The 23033-nt window shown below is 40.3% G+C and overlaps 1 protein-coding gene across 2 annotated transcripts in view; it reads right to left on the bottom strand.

Annotated features, from left to right (window-relative positions):
• Window positions 1-17214, bottom strand: part of HECW2 (HECT, C2 and WW domain containing E3 ubiquitin protein ligase 2) — a 353554-nt gene extending 336340 nt beyond the window's left edge. The window contains exon 1 of one of the 2 annotated variants that reach the window (XM_028508950.1): window positions 16783-17214. The gene's annotated coding sequence lies outside the window, so the exon portion shown is untranslated. Of the gene's footprint in view, window positions 1-15977; window positions 16194-16782 lie in introns of those variants that run through there. The other variant, XM_028508951.2, reaches the window with a different exon arrangement.
• Window positions 17215-23033: the final 5819 nt, after the last annotated feature.

Here is a 23033-nt window from a genome sequence, read left to right as displayed (position 1 = left end):
TGAATTGGATATACTAGATGACCCTTATGGACCTTTCCAACTAGAAATGTTATTAGTACAATCATTTTTCACCCCATTCTCTGATTAACATAAGCAATCGGTTGTATGGTATCTATCAAACTGGCTACCTCTGAATTCATAAATTTCTTGACTTCAATTACAGTCATAAATCCAGCTTTCAAACTTCACTGGGTGGGCAGCACAATGTTTTATTTACATTTTTAAATTATTCACCTGCTTTTTAAAATAAGGAGATTGTACACAAAAATTTCCTGATTTTCCTTGAAAACCTAGCACATCTAGCATCTTGCAGGAATAATCTGGCAGAAGCTGGTGGCACCCATCCCTTTAGAAAGTGTACGTGAGGTCCAACTTGTCATTATTCCCACCTCGTTTGCTTTACACCTTTATGTTACCTGCCTACAGAGCACAGGTATTTGAGTTTGCTCCCAAGATGTGCAGAGAATATACAGTCACTCACAGCTCTCTCAATGACTGCACCTGTTACTTTCTATCCCTAAATATATTTCCCCAATAGCCTACTCATTTAACTGTGAAATTCAGACTATGGAATACTATGTTGGTTTCTTATTCCAAAGAACTACAGTAATTCCCATCCTATAGTTTTCTTTATATTTAGACACACACAAAAATAATAAAACACAATAATTCAGTTTTTAAAAGGAATCATCAGATTCCATTTTACTTTGTAATTTAGTCATTTCCTAACCCCTGATATGGCTTCAAGTGATTTAAACATTTTTCAACATTACCAGCTTAAAAAATGGGAGAACAAGTGAGGTAATATCTACATCTGGGGAAAACCAGAAAATAATTCTCAGTTGTGTCTAATGAATAATGTACTATATAGCAAAATATGAGAAACAATGTCATTAAGTTTACTAACCAATTTTTTAAAGCTAACAAGTTTAATATTTCTATAGATTCTTCCATACAAAGCAAAAAGAAACCAATCACATACTTAGAAGAACTTAAAGCAGAATGTCAAAGAGGTATTTGTACACCTATGTTCATAGCAGCATTGTTCACAATAATGAAAAGATGGAAGCAACCCAATTGTCTACTGATGGACAAATAAACAAAATGTGGTAGATGTAGACAACAGATATTTTCAGCCTTAAAAAAGAAGGAAATTCCGGCACATGCTACAAGATGGATGAACCTTGAGGACCTTCTGCTAAGTGAAATAACCAGTCACAAAGAGACAAACACTGTATGATTCTTGTATGATCCTACTTACATGAGATACCTAGAGTAGTCAAATTCACAATGACAGAAAGTGGAAGAGAGGTTGTTAGAAGATATGGGGAAGGAACGGGAAGCTGTATGTAGTTAAATGGGTACAGACTTGCAGTTTTCAAGATGAAAACAGTTCTGAAGACTGGTTGCACAAAATGTAAATGTACTTAACATTACTGATTTGTACATTTAAAAATGATTAATTAGGGTGGTAAATTTTATGTTATGTATATTCACCTCAATTCAAATTTTAAATCTACACATGAATTTTTTAAGTATGTACCTGTGGGAGGGGTGAGAAAACAGAAGTAACAAAGATGGTAAAAGCAACAAAGATGATAAAAGAACAGTGGGCTTTGTATCATTTTTGTTCTCCTTATTTCCATCCTTGCTGCCACAGTAACTATGAAAACCAGCACTCAAGTCATCACTAGAGGGGGCAGAATGGGTTACAAGTTTCCTCAAAAGGCCCTGTCCCACAGAAGTATCACTATTTGACCTGGCATTTTTTTGGAAAAGCCCCATTCTCCAGGACTGTGGTTTTTTTACCTACCTCAGAGGTCACTCAATGGGAAAAGTTCTATCCCCACAGCATTTGTCAAAACCAATCAGCTGCGATTGTGGAACACTGTGGATGCCTCAGGCAGCAATATCAGGCAGCAATACCAGATGGAGCAAAACAGAGATTAGCAAAAAACTTGAAAGTAAGACCTGGAGAATAAGATGTCTAAGAAGGATATGAAAAGTTCTGACCTCTTCCTTAGGATTTATATGGCCACACCCACCAAGAAATACCTTAGAAGATCCTGATCTCTCACCTCTGGCTCACACTGAGACTCTCTGCAGTAGGGAGTAAAGGCTAAGGCAGAGGTGTTAACCACTTGGCTGATTGTTGAAGGTGTGCCTCAACATGGGCATACAGCCTCTTGGCAAAGACTGAAATATTTATGGTTTCAAGGCATTTATGCAAATCTCCCTCAAATCATTAGCTGACCACCTAGGTAACCAAGCAGAGGCTTCATTAGCCTCATGTGACAAAAAAATACATAGCCTTCACACATTTTATTCAGAAAACTCAGTAAACAAGCACATAACAACAACAACAACAACAACAAAAGAGAACACAATGACAAATCCTGGGGAAGGAGAGAAATCTGATTTAGAGTTACGATGTTATATTTTTTGAAATGTCCACTTTCCAAAAAAGACTTACAACACATACAAATAAACAAGAAAATACAGCCCATACACAGGAAATAAAGTAGTCAATCAAAAAATGTCCCTGACAAAGAGGACATACAAATGGCCAACAGACATATGAAAAGATTCTCAATGTCACTAATCATCAGAGAAATGCAAAATAAAACCACAATGAGATACTATCTCCACCTGTCAGAATGGTTATTATCGATAAATCAACAAATAGCAAGTGTCGGTCAAGGGTGTGCACCGTGGGCGGGCACTGGAACTATCAAGGGGAACACCTTGTGAAATATCTGGTTGTCTAACCTCTGTGCTGTACACCTGAAACTAATACAAAATAATACTGAAGGGGAACTGTAATTGAAATTTTTTTCAATTTTTAAAAACATTTTAAGAAAATTTTTGGAAATATCCATGAGAAGCCCAGATTTGGGGCATGCTGGACAAAGATCTAAGAAAGCTATTATAAATATGTTCAAATAACTAAAGGATGCCATGTCTAAAGAATTAAAGAAAAATAAAAAAGAGAGTTTTTTATTTTTCTGTTTTCTGTTTTCTGTTGTATTGTTATTCTCTGTTTTAACAAACAGAGAATAACAATACAGAGATAATTATTTTTAAAAAGAACCAGATAAAAAAATCTGGAGTTGCAAAGTATATTAACTAAAATGGGAAATTCACTAAAGAGGTTCAATATTAAATTTAAATAGGCAGAAGAAAGAATTAGTGAACCCAAAGATATGCCAATTGAGTTATCTAATTTTAGGATCATCGTCATCATCGTAATTTAACAGTCTCAGAGATCTATGGGACACCAGAAACTGTGTAATACATGTATACTGGGAGTCCCAGGTGAGAAAAGGGAGAGAAAAAAATATTTAAAGAAATGATGCCCCAAAACTTCCCAAATTTTGATGAAAACATTAATCTATAAATTTAAGAAACCCAACAAACTCAATGTAGGATATACTGAAAAGAATCCACAATAAAACACATCATAGTCAAAATGTCAAAGGACATAGGAAAAAACTTGAATGTAGCTAGGGAAAAGAGTCTCATCACATACAATGAAATTTCAGTAAGATTAACAGCTTATTTCTCATCAGACACTATGAATACCAGAGGGCAGGCAGTAAAATAACATAGTGGAAGCACTGAAACAAAAATAAGTCCACCAAGACTTCTCTATCCATAAAATGACCCTTCAAAAATGAAGGAGAAATTAAAACATTCTAATATAAGCAAAACCTAAGACAATCTGTCACTACCAAACTTGTCCTACAAGGTATACTAAAGGGAGTTCTTGAGGCTGAAATGAAAAAGCACCAAACATTAACTCAGATCCACACAAAGAAATAAAAAGAATCAGTAGAGCTAACTACACAGTTAAATGTAAAAGACATATAAATGTATTTTGTTTATAATCATTTGCTGTTACCTGATTTAAAAGACAACTTCATAAGGTAATAATTATAATAATGTAATGATAAGCCTATAATGTATAAAGTAAGGAATGAAGTTATATTGAAGTAAAGTTTTTACATACTTTTGAAGTTAAGCTGAAATTCATCTGAACCAGATTGCTTCAAGTTAAGGAGTTATTGTAATCCCCAGGGCAACCACTAAGAAAAGAATTCAAAAAATATATATATCATAATATCTTCAGGAATGATGAAATAAAAGCCAATAAAATTCTCTTCTCCAGACATGGAACAACAAGAGAATGAAAATAATATACCAGAAAATATATATTTAACACAAGCAAGACAGTAATGGAGTAATCTGGAAATAAAAAAGACATAAGACCTACAGAAAACCAATGGCAAGAAGACAAACATATCTTACATGATTATCAGTAATTAAATTAAATATAAATAAACCCTCCATAAAAAAACAGACTGTCAGAACACATACATAGTATTTTAAATGATACTATATGCTATATGAAAGAGACACTTTGGACTCAGAGACACAAAAGGGATGCAAATAAAGATATACCATGTAAACAGCAGCCCAAAATGAACTGGAATAGGAATACAAATATCAGAAAAAATAGACTTTAAGACAAAAAAATCTGTTCCCAGACAGAAAAAAAACATTTTGTAGAAAAAAGGTATAAATTCAATAGGAAGACATAGTGATTATAAACATATGTGAACACAACAATAAGGCTGCAAAATACATTAGTAAAAACTAACGGGGTGTAAAGGAGAAATAGACAATTTAACAGCAATAGTTGGAGATGTCATTAATGTCATTACTCCACTTTCCATAATGGATAGAACAATTACAAGATCAACAAGGATGACACTGAATGCACAAAAATGAAAATATATATAAAATTAAACTTCATGAAAATGACAACATTTTATGCTTCAAATGATGTTATCAAGAGAGTGAAAAGACAATCCACAGAATAGGAAAAATTTTTGAAGTCATATATTTCATAAGTCTAGTATCCAGAATAAAAAATGAATCTGTACAATGTAAAAATAAATAGATAAATAACTCTATTTTTTTTTGTAATCCCCACTGAAGGACATTCTTTTTCTCATTGCTTTTTAGAGAGAGAGACATCAATGCCGGAGAGAAACCAATTGTTTGCTTCCTCACATGTGCCCCAACTTGAGGGAATAGAACCCCCAATCTGGATATGTTCCCTGACTACAAATCAAACCCAGGACCCTTCAGTCTGCAGGATGAAGCTCCAACCAACTGAACCACATTGGCCAGGGAAAATAACTCCATTTTAAAATCATCAAGGGATCTGAATAGACATTTACCCAAAGAATATATATGGATGGCCAATAGGCACACAAAAAAGATGCTCAACATTATTAGTCATTAGGGAAAAGCAAAATAAAACCACAATAAAATACCACTTCACATCCACTGGGATGGCTAAAATCATCAAAAAGGAAAACCAACAACAAGTGTTGGCAAGGGTATAAAGAAACTGGAACCTTTATACATTGCTGCCTGGAATGTAAAATGGTTGCACTCATTTTGGAAGACTATTTGGCAGAACCCCAAAATGATAAAAGTAGAGTTACCATATGACCCAGCAATTCTACTCCAAGGTGTATACCCAAGAGAAATTAAAACATACATCCACACAAAAACTTTTACACAAATGCTCACAGCAGAATTATTCATAATAGCCAAAAAGTGAAAACATCTTAAACGTTCATTAACTGATGAACAGATAAACAAACCGTGGTATACCCATGCAACAGAATTTTCTTTGGCTAGAAAAAGAGTGAAGTACTGATACATGCTACAACACATGTCAACCTTGAAAACATAGGAAGTAAAAGATGTTCATCGCAATAGACACCACACTATGTAATTCTACTGATATGAAGTGTCTGGACTAGGCAACTCTATGGAGACAGACAGCAGAGTAGTGGTGACCATGGTCTGGGGGGGTGACTGCTAATGGGTACTGATTTCTTTTGAGGGTGAAGAAAGAAGGTTCTGGAAATACATAGTGGTGATGGTTGCACAACTTTGTAAGTACACTAAATCCCAATAAATTATATACTTTAAAACGGTGAATACCATGGTATAAAACATCTCAGTAAAGCTGTTATTTTTTTAAATCAGGAAGGAAAAAGAGTATCTACAGAATGACTTACCAAAAGAGAAAATGAACTATATTTTGTCTCATAATCACTTCAGGTCAACAAACATTCCCTGACCCAGACTGTGCCAGATGCTGGGGATGCAAAGACAAACAATCAACAGTCCTGACTCATGAGGAATTCTGTTTTAAACAAGAAATATAATCAATAATAAGCCTTCAGAGAGAATTTTGATTCCTTCCCCTAGTTTCCACTTTCAAAATATATAAATATATAAGATGTTAATTTTAACATAACAAACTATAATTAAAAGCCCACTTCCAACAAACTTTATATATTAGCAGCTACCCAAATCAACAACCAATGCTAAACCTAAACCCACCTAAATTCTGTCTCCAGACACACTTGACTTCCAGCACCAGGTCTGAGTTGTGGTCTGGCCTCCCAGCCCTGACTACCCTGTGCTCTGTTACCCTGCCATTCTCGTTACATGAACAATGGTTGGAACTTTTCCAGACAGACCTCATCTATTTTTAAGTCATGCCGTCAAAGCCAAGGCATCTCCCCTTGTTTATGACTTTTTTATTTTTTTACTTAGTATATATCCAAAATGGCCCCTACTAGGACCAACACACATGTACCCGTCTTAGTTGCCCTGCACTAAGAAAGCCAGGTAGTCATGCGATCTCACATGTTTTCTTGCTCCAGGACAGGGTTTATGAAACAGATGCAGGCAACATAAAAATTTTGTTTAGCCTGAACTGTTCTAACAACATTTTAATTACCAATACACTACACTCAAGAGATGTTTTACATACAAACTTACATATTAAGCTTCGTTTGAAAAATCTAAAGATTTGGCCATACTAGACCCCAGTTCCCATGTGGTGTGGGCTGAGGGGAGACACATCTTTGCCCTCTGATAAAGAATGCCTCTCCACGATCCTCACTACTTCACAAGGTTCCCGTACACGGCACACCCAGCTGCTTTTATTTGTGCCCTGCCACCTCCTGAGGGATTGGGTGAGAGATGAGTCCAAGTCCCGAGAATTAGACGTTGTTTCCAATCATAAAGCGATGACCTCCTCCCTTATCTTGGTTTTAGGCTGCATGGCCATGTCCCCTGCCTTTGCCACACTCTCGTAGTTTCTTACTCCAACCATTGCTTCACCTTCTTGTAATCCCCATCTTGTCTAACATCTAAGTATCACCAGCTTAATTATTCTAGGGCACTCCTACAGAGGCACCTCCTGGCCCTGCAACCTCCTCTAAGAAATGGCATAATTCCAGGCCACATGGCAGAAAGCACTGAGGATCTTATCCATAGACCAAATGAAATCTTCATTTCCAGATTACTTCTCTTTGAAGATAAATGTGCCTCCCAAATTCCTGAATTCTGAGTTAAAACTGTTTCTCAAACTCACTGTGCAGACAACACATCTGGGGGTCTGATTAAAATGCAGATTTGGACTCAGTAGGTCTGGCACGGGGCCTGAAAGTCTGCGTTTCTAACAAGCTCCCAGGTGGAGCAGATGCTGCTGATATGTGGACTACACCTCGAATAGCAAGTCAGAAAACTTACAAAAGAAGAAGGTTTCTGAGATAAGAATAATCTGAATGAATTGGATCTCTAAGGCTTGACTTTCTACCATTTTAAAACTACAGAAATGTTAAACTTTTAGCATCTGTGCCAACTTAATATTTGACTTATATAAATAATAGCCTTTCATAATAGTCCATGAGAAACAAAGAGATGGTTCCTTCAGCCATTAGGCACTGATTATTGTATATTCACTCTGGGCATTATACAGAGTGGTTGGCTAAATTTCCTTATATTCAGAGTGCTTAGCTGGCAAACAGACTAACAGGAAACAAAATAAGCAGTGTACCACCTAAAGCAGCAGACCTTAATTGCTATAAAATAGTGATTCCCAAGCAGGGTGCCACATCAGCATGAGAGGTGTATGTGTGGGAAGATGGAAAATCAAACAACTTCCCTCTACCCACCCACCCCAAATTATGGTACCCACTCTATCCCCACTGTTACTGTCAATCACTAACAAAGGAAGTTGCATTTACTTTTAGGAATGCCATATTCTTCAGAAGGGTAAGATGTTGAAAAGGTGATGAAAACTACTATTTTTTTAATTGTATATAGGAAGGGCAATGGAGATGTGGAGGCAGGATCAGTAAGTAGAATTGGTGGGCATTCCAGGTGGGATGTGCTTCCTGTGATAAAAGTACAGAGGCAAAGCTGAGTCCAGGGTATTTATGGAATGGAAAGAAGATCTGCCACCCTGGCTGGTGTGGCTCAGTGGATTGCGCGCCAGCCTATGAATCAAAGGGTTGCTAGTTCAGTTCCCAGTCAGGGCACATGCCTGGGTTGTGGGCCAGGTCCCTGGTAGGGGGTGTGAGAGAGTGTGATGTTTCTTTCCCTCTCTTTCACCCTCCCTTCCCCTCTCTAAAATAAATTTAAAAATAAATAGAAGGAAAGGGAGGGAGGGGAAGAAGGAAAGGGGAAGGGGAAGAGGGAGGGGAGGGGAGGGGAGGGGAGGGGAGGGGAGGGGAGGGGAGGGGAGGGGAGACAGACCTGCTTGCTACCCCGCTACCCTGGCTGGTATGGGTCAGTTGTTGGAGCATCGTCCCATAGACCAAAGAGTCATGGGTTCACTTTCTGTCAGGGCCAGATTCAGTCCCTAATCAGGGCACATACAAAAAGGCAGCCAGCCAATCAATTCCTTCTTGCCCCCTCCCTCCCTCTTCCTCTCACTCTAAAAGCAATGAAAAATGTCTTGGGTGAGTATAAAAAAAGAGATCTGCCTAATTAAAGTAAACTAGAGTGCCCCAGTGCCCACCACCGCATTCTGAGTGCAGGAAGCATAGAAACAATCTCCTAAGAACTTGATGACCACCTGTTGAATTTTCCTCTAACTCATAATTCTAACCTGAATCGCTTGCCTTGCCTGCTGGGTGCCATGGGAAATGAGGGAAGAAAATGTGGGTGTGTGCAAGTCCCTATAAATTGCATGCAGTTAATTTCTACTGCTGCTCAGCACCCCCAGTTCTCTGAGACTGTTCTCACAGGTCTTATTTCCAACTCTGTCATCAATCATCTTTGTGATTCTTCTCTGAACCCTGCCCAAATTATCCTCATCCCTCTCATGTAGGCAAGTGATGAATTACACTTCAGGCCTTCCCTAGCCATTCAGTCTAAAGAAGTTTCAGTTACACTCCATTCTCTCAAAGCCCCCTTCTACAGAACTCATCACATTTCCAACTGTAGTTTTTCATTTATGAAATATTTTAAAAATATATTTATTAAGTTCTTATAGTTCAGAAGTTAATGTAACAGGGGCCCATATACCATCACCCAGATTTAACAAATGTAAATATTTTTGCCACATCTGCTTAGCAATTATATATTTATCATGACCTTGTTGCCTGTTTTTCCTACTAGATTCTCTGTTTAATTTGGGCAGGGCCACATCTATTAGCCTCTTTTCTACCTATCACTTAGCGCAGAGCCTGGTACACACAGGCTCTTGGTGTTTGTTCAATGAATAATGCATAAACGGCTTCTGTCCTAGAAGTAAAGAGTGGACACCACTATAGAAAAGTTATCAAACCAAAGACAATAACTCCATCTTTATTTAAGTTCAAAAACACAGAAAATTCATCTTTATTGAAGAACGAGGGTTCAAATCTAAATATGCGTTATCTCTGGATATAACACTTTGTAGTGGGTTAGCTGAGCAAGAAACAGAGCTTGCCTGCCCTAGGGGCCTCCCGGAGAGCGCAGGTATCTGCCTAAAGACTTGGAGATAAAAGAAATGAGCTCTCAAAGTCTCTTCCAGTTTAAAGATGCCAGCTTGTTGGCTGAAGGAAGGAAAGAACAAAAGAACAGAAGGAGGAAGGGAGGGAAGGAGACAGGGAGGGGGGCCTATGCAGAGAGAGTCCTAGAGCACCAGAGATGATGTGTGTGTTCTAGGTTAGGTCAGGGGCAATACAGATGATGTCCTGAACACCTCTGAGTATCAAGTCCGCTTGTCTGAAAGAAAGCCAAGCCTACGGCAAAAGTATGAGAAAGGTCCTGTGCAATTGTCAGACGTCTCCACCTCTTTCTACCCATACCCCCTGCCAGCCAGCCAGTATCTTAAAGCAAAACCCTAAACGCCTAGGTTCCTCCTACCACAGTTCTCTATGTGCTCTCAAATACCAAAGGATACACTTGGACCCTCTCCCCATCAAATGTTTAGATCTAAGTTCTATTTCCTTGTGCTCTTATCCTGCCAATGGGTCACAGAGAAGTACTTACTATAGTTATTTAAAGGACTGTCCATCACTGAAAATATTACCACTGTAACCCATTATAGTCAATGCAGAGCTTCATCTCTTAACAAAAAATGTTCTTAGAGCCAAGATTGGGGCAGAATGTTTTGTTATGGAGTCTTCCTTCCCTCCTCGTCCTTGACATGGTTCGCTGTGGGCAGAGTACACTACTGAGGTATACCACTTGGTACCAGAGAAATTGTTTCTAATCCCTATTGTGAAGAAACATTTTTCTTATTCCACAGATAAAATATGTGAGCGCGATTTCCTAAACAGCCCGTATACGTCTCCATGGAGAAGTGTTACACTCTCTGCCTGTCACTTTGCACACTCACATACTCAGGGGCCACAATTCGACCATATCCAGTTTTCACTCTTTCTTTGAGAATCTCCTCAAGATCAGAAGGCCCTATCTTCATGGTGAACGGAGTGGCATGTGGATTGGCTTCTCGGTACAACTTCTTTTCTTCACAAAGCCATCACCTTCCCACCTGAACATGAAACTAGTCCTCTGTCAGCCCTGCCCCTTGAGCTACTCTTCCAGTTCCGTAGTGATGGTTAACAGAAAGGAAAATCTCCTCTCCTATAGCTCGTGTTTTCAGTGATAAATGAACAAAGCATCACCGAGCACTCCCCCTGAACAAATGCCAAGAGCTGATTCATTCTCTGCATGACATCGGTGGCTTCATCCAACCATAAAGTGAAATATCTGCTGGCATGTACTTGAGAGTAATTGCTCTTTCACACTCTTACTCCACTGATATTATGCAACAGCCAACCGTGTCATCTGACAAAGGAATTCCAGCAATAACTTCTGGTTTCTCTCTAAGGATGCTGTCTTTAACTTTCCAGATGATTTTCCAAGTATCTCTTCAACAATATGACTCATTCTCATTTTTGTTACAAGGATCCTTTAATGAGGCTACTAGAGTTTTAGTCTCTTACCTGTCTATAGCTGTATAATACATTAATTTTGTAAGGGAAAGCTTTATTGTGTGCTTGTCCTGGAAAACTTCAATGGTGTAACAGAGAAGCCACTGTGCATTGTTTGAAAATGACACCAAAACACCCATGGCTTCATGCCACTATCAGACAAAGTTTTACAACAGGCAACGACTGGGGCTTGGGAGCAGGCGCATGGGAAGCCCTGTAGTAAACAGTTCTGAGATAGACATTGTCATACTTCCATTTGTACTTTCTAATTTCAGGTACTGTTTGGAAATCATCACTCGCACAGATTCCATTGTTTTTATACATAGAGATTCACCTTTCGTGTTTGCAGGAAATTCAGTTTGTTCACGACATACTGACTGTAGCATTTACATCACTATTCTCATCACCGTATTCACTCTCCAATGAACTGCTTTTGAGCCACTAATCTATTTTTTGTGTGGGAAATGAGGACACAATTAAAGGCAAGAAACAACAAAAATGGTGTTTTTAACAAATAAACAATAAGCAAATGACATAAAAACATATTAACAAAGATAAAGTACACTGTATGTAATGTAAGATACACTGGCCAGTGCAGTTTTCATAGCGCAAACAAAATGTTTAATATTTTGAGTTTTAAGAACATAATGGGATTTCCACTAAAATCATAATTACTCTCATATCTCATGGTCCTACAAGCTCTGTCACTCCTGTAACACCTTTCTGATCTCATTTCCAAGTCCCCCCTCATCACTCCACCTCATCATGCTGGTCTTCTTGCCAGTCTTGGAACACGTCCAAACACATTCTCACCTTTGGGCCTTCACACTGCCTGTTCCCTCTGGCACACTCCCCTCAGGTACCTGCATGGGTAACCTCTCTCACCTCCTTTTGAGTCTCTGTTAAGATCTCTTTCACTATGAAGGCTACTCAACCATATTTATCTTGTTCTACTTTCTCTTCCTTTCAAAGCACTTCCTCCTTCTAGCATCCTATATAATTTACTTATTTGGTTCATGATCTGTCTCCCACTCCCACCCCTCCATTCCCAAGAATGGAAACTTCAACAAGGGCAGAGATCTTTGTTTTATTCATTGATATAGCCCCTGCACCTAGATTAGAGACGGACTCATGGAAGATGCTCAATAAGTAGTAGTAGAATAAATGAGTGAATGAATGAATGAAATTTTTAATTGTTTTTCTTTCCAACCACCAAATTGTTTATGGGAATTAAATAGGAAATGGAGAGCTGGTACATACAAAGAGAATTATACCAACAGACCGATATGAGAACTACACAGGTAGTCTTGCCATAAGACTAGGTGCCAGAAATAGGTGCCATAAGCTTGGTATACCTAGCTTTGGAACCCCCACCTCCACCAAATCACCTGTACAATCTCAAGCCCCTGTGAGGATTTTCACATGCTGAGCAGGCTCAACAAGTTCTCCTCCGCAAGCCCTCTGCATGAAAAGCTGAGGCTCACACCCAAGACTGGAGTCAGAAGACAGGACAGAAAACAAAGGCTCCTCTATTATCCTTGTGGCCCAGAGAGCTTAGAAACTGGAAGAATGTGGAGTCATTTACAACAATACTTGTGTTCTGAACTCTCAGTAAATATCCAAGAATTGGGCCCAACAACAGATCTTGAAACTTAAGTTCTTGTCTGCTGGTGACATGCACTCATCAGGTCTACAGATGGGTTTTGCTGAAGCTGCTCTCCCGAGTCACACAAGTTGTCCCTATTTGTGTCAGCCCTAGGTAAATGGGCCAGTGTTAATTTATATTGTTCTTGAAGACAATAGTAACACAGGCTTGGCGCCCTGCTAGACACGTAACAACATAAAGATATAATTTTTTATTTCCTATATATATAAATAGATGACAAGCAACCAATTACCTTATGATTCTATCTTCCTTGTTATTTTTTTCCATATGCATATTCCTTTTACCTTTCTTATCTTTGCATTTAACAATAAAAGACTGAAATAAAGCAAGACTCAAAACATGAGGTCAGGAGAGGGTGATAAAGTAAATAGTTAAGATTCCTTAACGTGTAAGATGACTATACAATTTATCATCCAAAGGGAATGTATCTCATAATTTGATAAGATAGGTCAACAGAAATAAACGGGAACTTCTGTAGGCCAACCAGGAGGTCTGGCCACCCTTCTAATCCCTCCTTCATATCCCCATACAAAAGGCATCCTGAGTGTAAAGAAGCAGCCTCTGCCTCTGTTAGGTCAACCAAAATTTGAATACAGTCCTTTCTCTTTCACACCAGCCTGTACTTCCACATTGGAGCTGGAAATTTCCCTCTCCAACACACCATGCAAAACTGGTTCCATTTTTACCCAAGAAAGCAGGCAGTAACACGTTAGAATATGGATCCAGGCCAGGTCCACAGCAAGCCCCAGGCCTGCAGCCTCAGGTTTCTCTTAAAGAAACACTTCACAAGAGAGACAGCAACCTGGTAAGAGGGTACACAAGCACCAGCCACAGATTTAGCAAGTATTTTGAATGTGAGATCCTTTTACTGATGCCAGAGCACACACTGAAACTGGACAGAGCCCAAAAGCCACCTCTCCTGCAAAAGCACAACCATCCAGAAAAAAGGCTATAGCATCTGTCCTCAGCTACAGGTAACGACCTTAGTTTCTCTGCCTTTTGCTGAGATCAGTGGTGCAAAAGGCTTTAAAAGAGTAAGAAAATATGTCTTTCTCCCAAGATCACATTGCCCAAGTTAAACAGAGCTAATGCTTACTTACTTTTATTCCATACTTTCAGTTCAGAAGGGTCAAACATTGCTCGTGTTCTTTATTGAATTTAGTCCTGTGGCTCGTGAATATTAATTTACTGGAATATTTTCCCTCACATTCGGAAAGGAAAGACCAATTTTGTAATCTAGTTGCAATCTGCAGCACATAAACAATCTACCATGGTGGTAGGAGCAGAAAAGCTCCAGCTGGCTTATCTCAAATGTTCCAAATGACTTTGATTTCTTCACAGACTCCACAGTCATTCATAAAGATTCATTGCCAAAGGCTGCTCAATGCTCTACTGGAGGCAATAGATGGGGGGAGGGGAGAATGCTAGGAGTTAGGGAACCACCTGTCATGGAGATGGTGGAAGAAACTCCTTTTGAATTAATGCAGTTGCATTAAAGTCCTTTCAGCTGGGAGAAACTATGAGTCCAAGGAGCCATTTATTGAAATGAACAAGAGCTATGAAAGTTATGACTGTTTTCCCCCCCATAAATGGTACAATAATATTACATTCAAAGACATTTTTGTTAATGTAACCATTTAAACTGCTTCACATAATCACAAAGAAATAATCAAAACAAATAGATTAATTGTGACTTTTTAAATGTACAAAGAAATAAGAAATTAACTAGTTGGGCTGCTGGATGGTTAAGATTATAATGTTTCCTTTAACAGATTAAAATTATGTTTTCCCCACCCTCTACCCCATCCTACTCCACCTTCCATCAGTGAAGTGGATAATTTCTGAAGAATACAATGACCCTTTATTCTGGGCTTCTCTTGTCTGCTAGGGATGCCATCTGTCTCCCACACTATATAAACAATCCCTGCAGGAATCTTCTGATGACCAAACAGATTAGCAGCCTCCAGATTTTCACACTATTAATAATACCCCCATCCAAATTAGGCCTCTTGCTTCAATAACTCCAAAGGTAAGCCTAATAACCGATCCTCCTTTGTTTATACGTAACGTGTCATTTTAAAGATAACCTCTCAGAACACAAAGCCTTCTATGGGGCGGCGGGGGGCGGGGGGAGGGAGTTCTCTCTAGGCAACGAAGAAATGAGCCCTTGAGGGAATAAGAGAAATAGTAAAAAGAAAATCATTCTTGTAAGACAAACAAAAACACATGGAATTTCACAGATCTACTGGAGGACTCTACCTATTGTGTTAAAATCTTTCCCTGAATGACCAAGTATAGAAAACTCCTCAAGAAAAGACCAGCTTCACACTTTGGCAAAGGTATAAGTGCAACGAGCATTACAAGTTTGCTTGACTCTAGGACTGTGAAAGGAGAAACACACCCGAAAACCTAAAGACTCCCGGGAGGTTTGCCTACCGTCCACCTCGATCTCGGACGGGTCACTGATGCTTGCCGTCTCCAAGTTTAAGATCTATTGATCCCTTGTAACTCTGTGAGTTCTCTGCATTGCCTCCGAAGGCATTCAACTCAAAAGGAAATAAACATGCCTGTAAAAATGTCCCTAAAGCTAATAATAATTATCAGGGAAAAGCCACTTGAGCACGGCTAACAGAGGAAAAGATACGGCACGGAAGAGCCAGCCCTCTGCAGTTGCACCTCCTCGTAGACGTCTACGTCTAAATCTGCAGCCCCAGTTTCCTCCAGGCCCCAAGCCCCAGCGGAGGATGTTCACAACACATCCCAAGTCAAAAAGAAAATGAAGCCTCCGCTCCCTCAAGTGATGCTCAAATGACCAAAAGTCTCCGCTCCCCGGGATAACCAAACCAAGAGACCCGTCCCAGTGTCTCTCGCCCGCGTTTTAGGGCAGCGGAAGTCAAAATGTCAAATGAATGACCGCGTTGGAGCGCAAGGAAGGAAAACAAAGCCACCTCCCCAGGTCCAGTACCTGCAGCGCGAGGGCCAGGCGCCGGCCGTGCACTCACCCGGGGCTCTGCAGACAGGGATGGGGCCGCGGGGCGGGAGGGCGCCCCCACTGTTGACCGGACCCGCAGCCCCTGTGCCCTCCAGCCGGTCCACTCGCGCCGCGGGGAAAGCTGGCGGCCAGAGGTGCCGCTGCGGTCGCCTGCAGCTCCCGGCTGCGGTGGCCGTTGCCAAAGGGCCAAGGGACCGTGCGCTGCGGTCCCGACCCGGGACCCGAAGCGGCGAGGAGAGACACAGCGCACTAGCCCAGCGCGACCGGCGCGCCCCTCAGCGGCTCTTCCCGCCGCCCTCCGCAACGGGCTGGGTCTGCGTTCGCCTTTGTGCTGGCATCTTCCTTCGCTCCCCACGACACCCGCGCTCTTCGGGCTGCTCCGCGCCGCCGCCCACCCCCGGGTTACGCCGCGCCCCCCTCGCGATCCGCCGATTGTGTCGACTCAGCAGCGGCAGTGGCGGGGACGCCGGGGACGCGCAAAGCCACGTCTCCCGCCAGCTCTCGGGAGAGCGCCGGGGACTGGGGGCCCCGGCGCCGCGAGGTTCACCACGGAGCTCGGCGGCCCAGCGCGGCGCGTCCCCGAGCGGCCCCGCAGCGCCCGGCTCGCCGCCGGGGACTCTCCAAGCGTCTCCCACGAGCAGCGCGCCGCCGGCCTGTGTCTCCCTCTCTTGCCGCTCCCTGCCCGCTCGCCCGGCCTCCCCGCCGGCTGGCCCGGCCTCCCTCCCGCCGACACCTTCCTCCAGCCCTGCGGGCGAGACGCCCGCCCCAACCCCTGCGCCTCCACCCTTGGAGAGCGAAGGGTCCGGTCCGCTCACCTCCGGCGGCGCTGGCGCCCCTCCCGCTAGATGCCTCGGCGGCATCGGCCAGCACCTCCCAGCGGGTCGCTCGGCTGGGGGCCTCCTGCACCTCAGGGACGAGGGAAGGGTGGCGGGGAGAGGACGGGTGAGACAGCCAGACCTCGGCCAGCAGGACCTTCCTGAAGAAGGTGAGGGAGAGCGGGGCGGGGCGGAGGACGGATCCTGAGGCTGCAGAGGATCCGGAGCTGCTCTTCTGCGATGCCGAAGGACCTAAGGATTCTGAAAGGCGCCGGTGGAGGAGGAAGGAGAACCTCCGAGGTCGAGCACCCAGCGCCCTTCCTAAATCGACCGAAGAGCTAAATGCAGGGGTGTCATGCCTCGACTTCCCCAACTACAAGGACAAGACGGTAATACTCCTGTCACCTACACGGGGTGTGGTCACGATTAAAAATGGATTATTGAAAGCGCTTTTAACTACTTTGCCTAAAGAGGGCACTAAAATTCAAAATGTTACTATTTTAATACTTTAAGGTTCCTATTTGCTTCCTCTGTAGCATCTTCATTGACTCAGTCCAACTTAAGGGAGAGTGGAAAAACGCTGAAATGTAAGGATATTGCTCCCTATACATCGTTATCAATCCAGATATGGGAAATATATACTAAGTTTTACAGTTTAACAGCTATAGCTATATGGAGGAAGCCCAAAAACATTTAAAAAACACACAAAATAGTGCATATCCGTAATTTGGAGATTTTTTTAAATGTGCTCTCAGTCTTCATCTCCTCCCCCCTTCTCTGGTAACAGGGATGCATTTTCCAAACTACCCTTTCTCTCACCGCCGATGTGTTTGTGGTTCCAGGATACTGACACCTCCCACGCTCACACCTAAGAACTGGCCAGTCACGGTATTTCAGGCCACATTGATTGGTTCTGAGATGGGAATATTGGTCCAGGAATTCAGTCAGGAGCTTTGTTGAATCAGTCCAGAAAAAGAAGCCCTTTAAACTAAGATAATTAATTTGGAAGGATGTGAGCCAGTGATAGCAATTCCCACCAATGCATGCGAATGAAGCCAACTTCAAGGGAAGGAAAGCTGAGGGAGAGAGGATGATGTCTTTTGACTGTTAGGAGGGAAATATGACGGAATTGACCTCTGCCCTGAAGCCAATCAATGCCCCTCCTCTTTATCTACCCAGGTCAGTTGAGCTGTGTTCTGTCAGGTATAACAAAAAGACCTGACTCATTCATTCTCCTGAAATTATCCATCCCAGGTATTATTGGTAAGCCACACCAATGAACTGATGAACCCCACACACCCACCACAGAAAAGTCCTGTACAAACATGATGTTCTCTTTCTACAATCTGCTGTAAGCCCAGCAACGCCCCCCCACCCTGCCTGCAGCCCTTCACCTCTGTATTAAGTAACCACTGTATTACAATCGAGCCTTAAACAAACAAAAAAAACTTAAAAATAAATAGGGTTAAAATGGATCAATATTGCTGCCTTTAGTTCAACTTTTTTAACCTTAAAAGCAGTTTCATCTGTCTTAAAAACTATATATATATAGTTTCATGCTTGGTATGTATATATATCAAGCATGAAACCCAGGCTAAGATGTCAAATAGTAAAGTTATCCTAAAATCTCAGACTTGCAAACATGTGTAAAGGTTAGGTACTATCATACCGCACTCCCCATCTCCCATCACCAGGCTACCTAAGTTGGGTCTCCTCCTTCTAGGACCGATGACTAGTTCTCAGCTATCCTCTTCTTGACCCATTCCCATAAAGAAATCTCAGTATCTCACAAGATGGTCAATTCTATTGATACATTGAAACTGACCAACATTGGAGAGTGATTACTTAGATTCATCAAACTACTTCTGTCAATGTATAGGACTCCAAGTACTAAAGACAGACTCGAGAACCACTTGAATTGTTTCTTCCAAGATCTTTCCACTAACTGCTTATCATATGATAGAGGGTCCTGAGCCTTCATCACCCTGGACTACCGCCTGTCTACAAATGTGCTTTACGAACATTCCTCCTAAAGCATCATGTCCAAACCACAGCTTCCAAGACACTTAAACTTCAAGTCCCTTCGACACCACAGGAGTGGTCCTAGAAGGGTGTCCACATGCTCTTATATTCTGTAAAGATTTCAAAAGTCAAGTATTTTCACCTCAAACAGCTGTCTCTTTTCACTTTAACTTTCCGTGTGTCATAATTTTCCTTGTATATGGAAGCATTACAGTGGTTACAAACATCTTGGGGACCTGGCTAAGGAGGACTTGAGTTAGTAAACTGGAATAAATTTATGTGGTTCACGGACATTACTGTTCACCGTAACAGTGACATGACTGTAGCTGCTTGAAGGCCCACTGTCAACTGGGCTGCTTGGTGTTGTGACACCGTATCAGCAAATGAATGCATATATTAAAGACCCAGCACAGGAGTATGTAGGGAATGAGGTAGATGATGTTTGAAATGTAAGAATGCAGAACTGGAAAATCCTCCCACATGTTATTCTTTATGTTTGAAAGAAATTTGGTAGAGGTTTTCTCAAATTTGACAACAGTCTTAAAAATGTACGTGATTCTCCCAATATTGAATTGTGGACTACAAAGAATCTCTTTTAAGCTACCAATAATAAAAATAAATGTCAATTAACTTTACTAGTGGAAAGACTGAAACATCTATTAATGCTATAGAACAATATGCAACAAAATGATTTTCATATTAAGAAGAAACCAAAACACTATGAAGCCAAAATACCAGGTGGGCCAAAAGTAGGTTTACAGTTGTATGTGAAAGATAGTTTATTCTTGTATTATTATTTACTAATTACTATATTATTTTCCATATGAACAACTGTAAAACTACTTTTGCTCCACCCTATATATAGGAAAAAGTATTATAAAGCTATATTAGTAAATTAAACAACTAGTAAATTATTAAAATTTTTAAAATTATGGTACTTGATATGTCTGATACTTGTTTTTATTTGTAATTTATGATGATTTTTAAATTTTAAATAAAAATTGTTTTGTACCTCCTTTGTACTTGTGTATTCTTTTCTGAAAGAAAGCTCTGAAAAAAAAAAAAAGATCAGATTTGTGGTTACCAAAAGTGGGGAATGAGGGCTGTCTGTGGTAGAGTTGGAGGACAGTGGTCAAAAGGTACAAACCCCCAATTATAACACAAGTAAGTACTAGGGATGACTGTGTTAAACTGCTATAAAATATATATGAAAGTTGTTGAGGGTAGATCCTGAGTTCTCATCACAAGAAGAAATGTTTTTTCTTTTCTTTTTATTGTAACTACATGAGATGACCGCTGTTAACTAAAACTATTATGGTAATTGTTTCACAATATATGTAAATTAAACCATACTGTTCTACATCTTTACATTTATACAGTGAGGTATGCCAATTATTGCTCAATAAAACTGAAACAAAAATATCTAATGGTGCATGAGTCAGGGTAGGATCTAGAGCCCAGGCAGATCTAGAGCTCAGATTTAAGAACATGAGAGAGAGAGAAAAGAAGAGAAAAGAAAGAAGGAAGCTCGGACTAGTGCAATCTTCAGATGCCCCAATATGTGGATTTATCCCCTCCTGTATTTATTTCGGTGTCCATCACTGTAAATTGACTTCATAGGAGGCACATGCCTTGCCCTTTTGAAAGTTAAGTTGCTAAAGCACTGCACCTGATCACAATAGAGATGACTATACACTCCTGAAGGTCTTGAATTTAGAACTAGAAAAAAATGACTAGATTGTCCTCCTTAGGGAGAAAATTAAGTGTTTTTTAAATACAAGAATGTATTTGTCTTCTATTTTTGCATAACAAATTACCACAAATTTAGTGGCTTAAAACAACAACACATTCTCTTACAGTGTCTATGGGTCAAAAATATGTCTACAACTTCACTGGGGCTTTTGTTTAGGGTCTCACAAGGTTGCAGTCAAATTGTCTACTTACTGTTGTTTACATCTGAAGGCCTGGCTGGGGGAAATCAGCTCTCAGTTGCTGGCAGAATGCATTTCCTTATCACTCTAGAACTCATGGCATCTTGTTTCTCCAAAGCTAGCAGAATAATCTATATTTCCAGTCTTCTAAGACAACCTTTACAACATTAGAGTAGGCAATGATTTTTTACATATGACACCAAAACACCACTAACAAAAAAAAATAGACAAATTTGACTTCATGAAGTTAAAAAGTTTTGTGCGTAAAAAACCCTATAAAAACAAAGTAAGGCAACCTGCAGTATGGGATAAAATATTTACAAATCGTAAATTTGATAAGGGATCAATATCCAGAATACACAGAGAACTCCTAAAGGTCAATTAAAAAATTAATACAAAAATGGGTAAAGGACTTGAGTAAATATTTCTCCAAGATATTTGAGTGGCCAATAAGCACATGAAAAGGTGTTCAACATCACTAATCATCAGGAAAAGGCAAATCAAAATTATGAGATACAACATCACACCCATTAGGATGGCTGCATGAAAAAAAAAAAGCAATTGTTGGTGGAGAAATTGGAACACTTGTGCACTGTTGGTGGGAATGCAAAAGTGGTATAGCCACTGTGGAAAATAGTATGGTGGCTCAGTAAAATTAAACATAGAATTACCATATGATCCAACAATTCCACTTCTGGGCATATAACAAAAGGAATTGAAAGTAGGGTATCAAAGAAAGTAGGGTGTCAAAGAAATATTTGTAAACCTAACTTTATAGCAGCATTGTTCACAATAACTAAAATATGGAAGCAACCCATGTGTCCACTGACAGATAAATAAATAAACAGAATATGGTCTATACATACCATGGAATATTAATTATCCTTGAAAGGGAAGGAAATTCTGCAATATGCAACATGGTTGAATCTTGAGGACATTACACTAAGTGAAATAAGCCAGTCACACACAAAAAAATAGATAAATACTGTATAGTTACACTTATGTGAAATGCTTACAATAGTTAAAATCATAAAGATGGAAAATATAATGATGGTGGCCAGGGCCCAGACAGAGGGTAAAGTGGGGAGTTATTGTTTTAATTTTACAAGATGAAAGAGTTACAAGGATCAATGATAGTAATGGTTGCATAACAATGTGAATATATTTAATACCACATAACTGTACGCTTGCAGTGGTTAAGAAAGTAAATTTTATGTATATTTTTCTGCAATAATAATGAGTAAATAAAATAAATTGAAACAACAGTCCCTGGCTGCTTGGGGCCAAAGCCTGGGGAGGATATTGATTCTGAGACACGTCTGTGGGCCTCTCCTATCTCCGCCTGCCTTCCCCCATGACCTGCTGGAATGGGAACAGATGTCCTTTTCAGTCCCCTTCCTGTCTCCTTGGGACTTCCTTTGGCTCGAAGCAAAGCCTTTGATGTACCCAGTGCCTTTATAACATGGGTTCTTCCCAAATGTATCCTCACTGCTAAGCCTCAGTGAAGCCAGAATGGGGAAAAAGAAGTTGGCTTATTGATGAGGGAAGCTATATCAGAAGGCAACTTTGAAATATTGCAGTTGTATTATTAGCAAAAGATATTTAACTTCTAAAATAACTTCAACATAGACTATCTCATTTGAGAAATAAATTCTGTATTATCCTAACTTAATGTGCAGGAAACTGAAGCACAGAAAGACTAAATCATTTGCCAGGACTAACATCAGGCCTCTGACTCCTCATTTCGTATTGCTTCCACCATGGAGTATTGTCTCCTTGGTTAAAATAAGGTAGCTTTTAAGTTACTTTTTAAAGTTTTTCTTCAGATACCTAAAATTAATCTCACCCTCATTCAAATCACTCACTAGCTTATATCGCTTTTGCATTTGTTTCAATAGTTTCCTTGTTAGTTTCTTACTCTCTTATTGTTTTCATATTTTCAGCACCTTTCATAATACTCCCTATAGCATTTTCAATAATATTCATATAGGAAGAGCCCCAAATTGCTTGTGGAATGAATCTGTATCTTCACACTATCTTGACAGAAGCCAAAATATAAAATGTTGAGTGAAAGAAGACAGATACAAAAGAGCATGTATAGATGTTTCCAGCTATTTAGGAACAAAACAAGGAAATCTAATCGATTCCATTTGGAAGTCAAGACAGTGGTTACCTTGAGGTGGGGGGATGGGGGAGAGTATGGCTGGAAGAGAGTCACAAGGGGGAATTCTGAGAAACTGGTGTTCTTTTCATTAATCCAGGTGCTAGTTACACAAGTGGATTAGTCTGTTAAAATTT

The sequence above is a fragment of the Phyllostomus discolor genome, chromosome 4 (genome assembly GCF_004126475.2).
Source record: "Phyllostomus discolor isolate MPI-MPIP mPhyDis1 chromosome 4, mPhyDis1.pri.v3, whole genome shotgun sequence".
Classification (NCBI taxonomy): domain Eukaryota; kingdom Metazoa; phylum Chordata; class Mammalia; order Chiroptera; family Phyllostomidae; genus Phyllostomus; species Phyllostomus discolor.
This window is presented reverse-complemented; position numbering and strand designations above follow the sequence as displayed.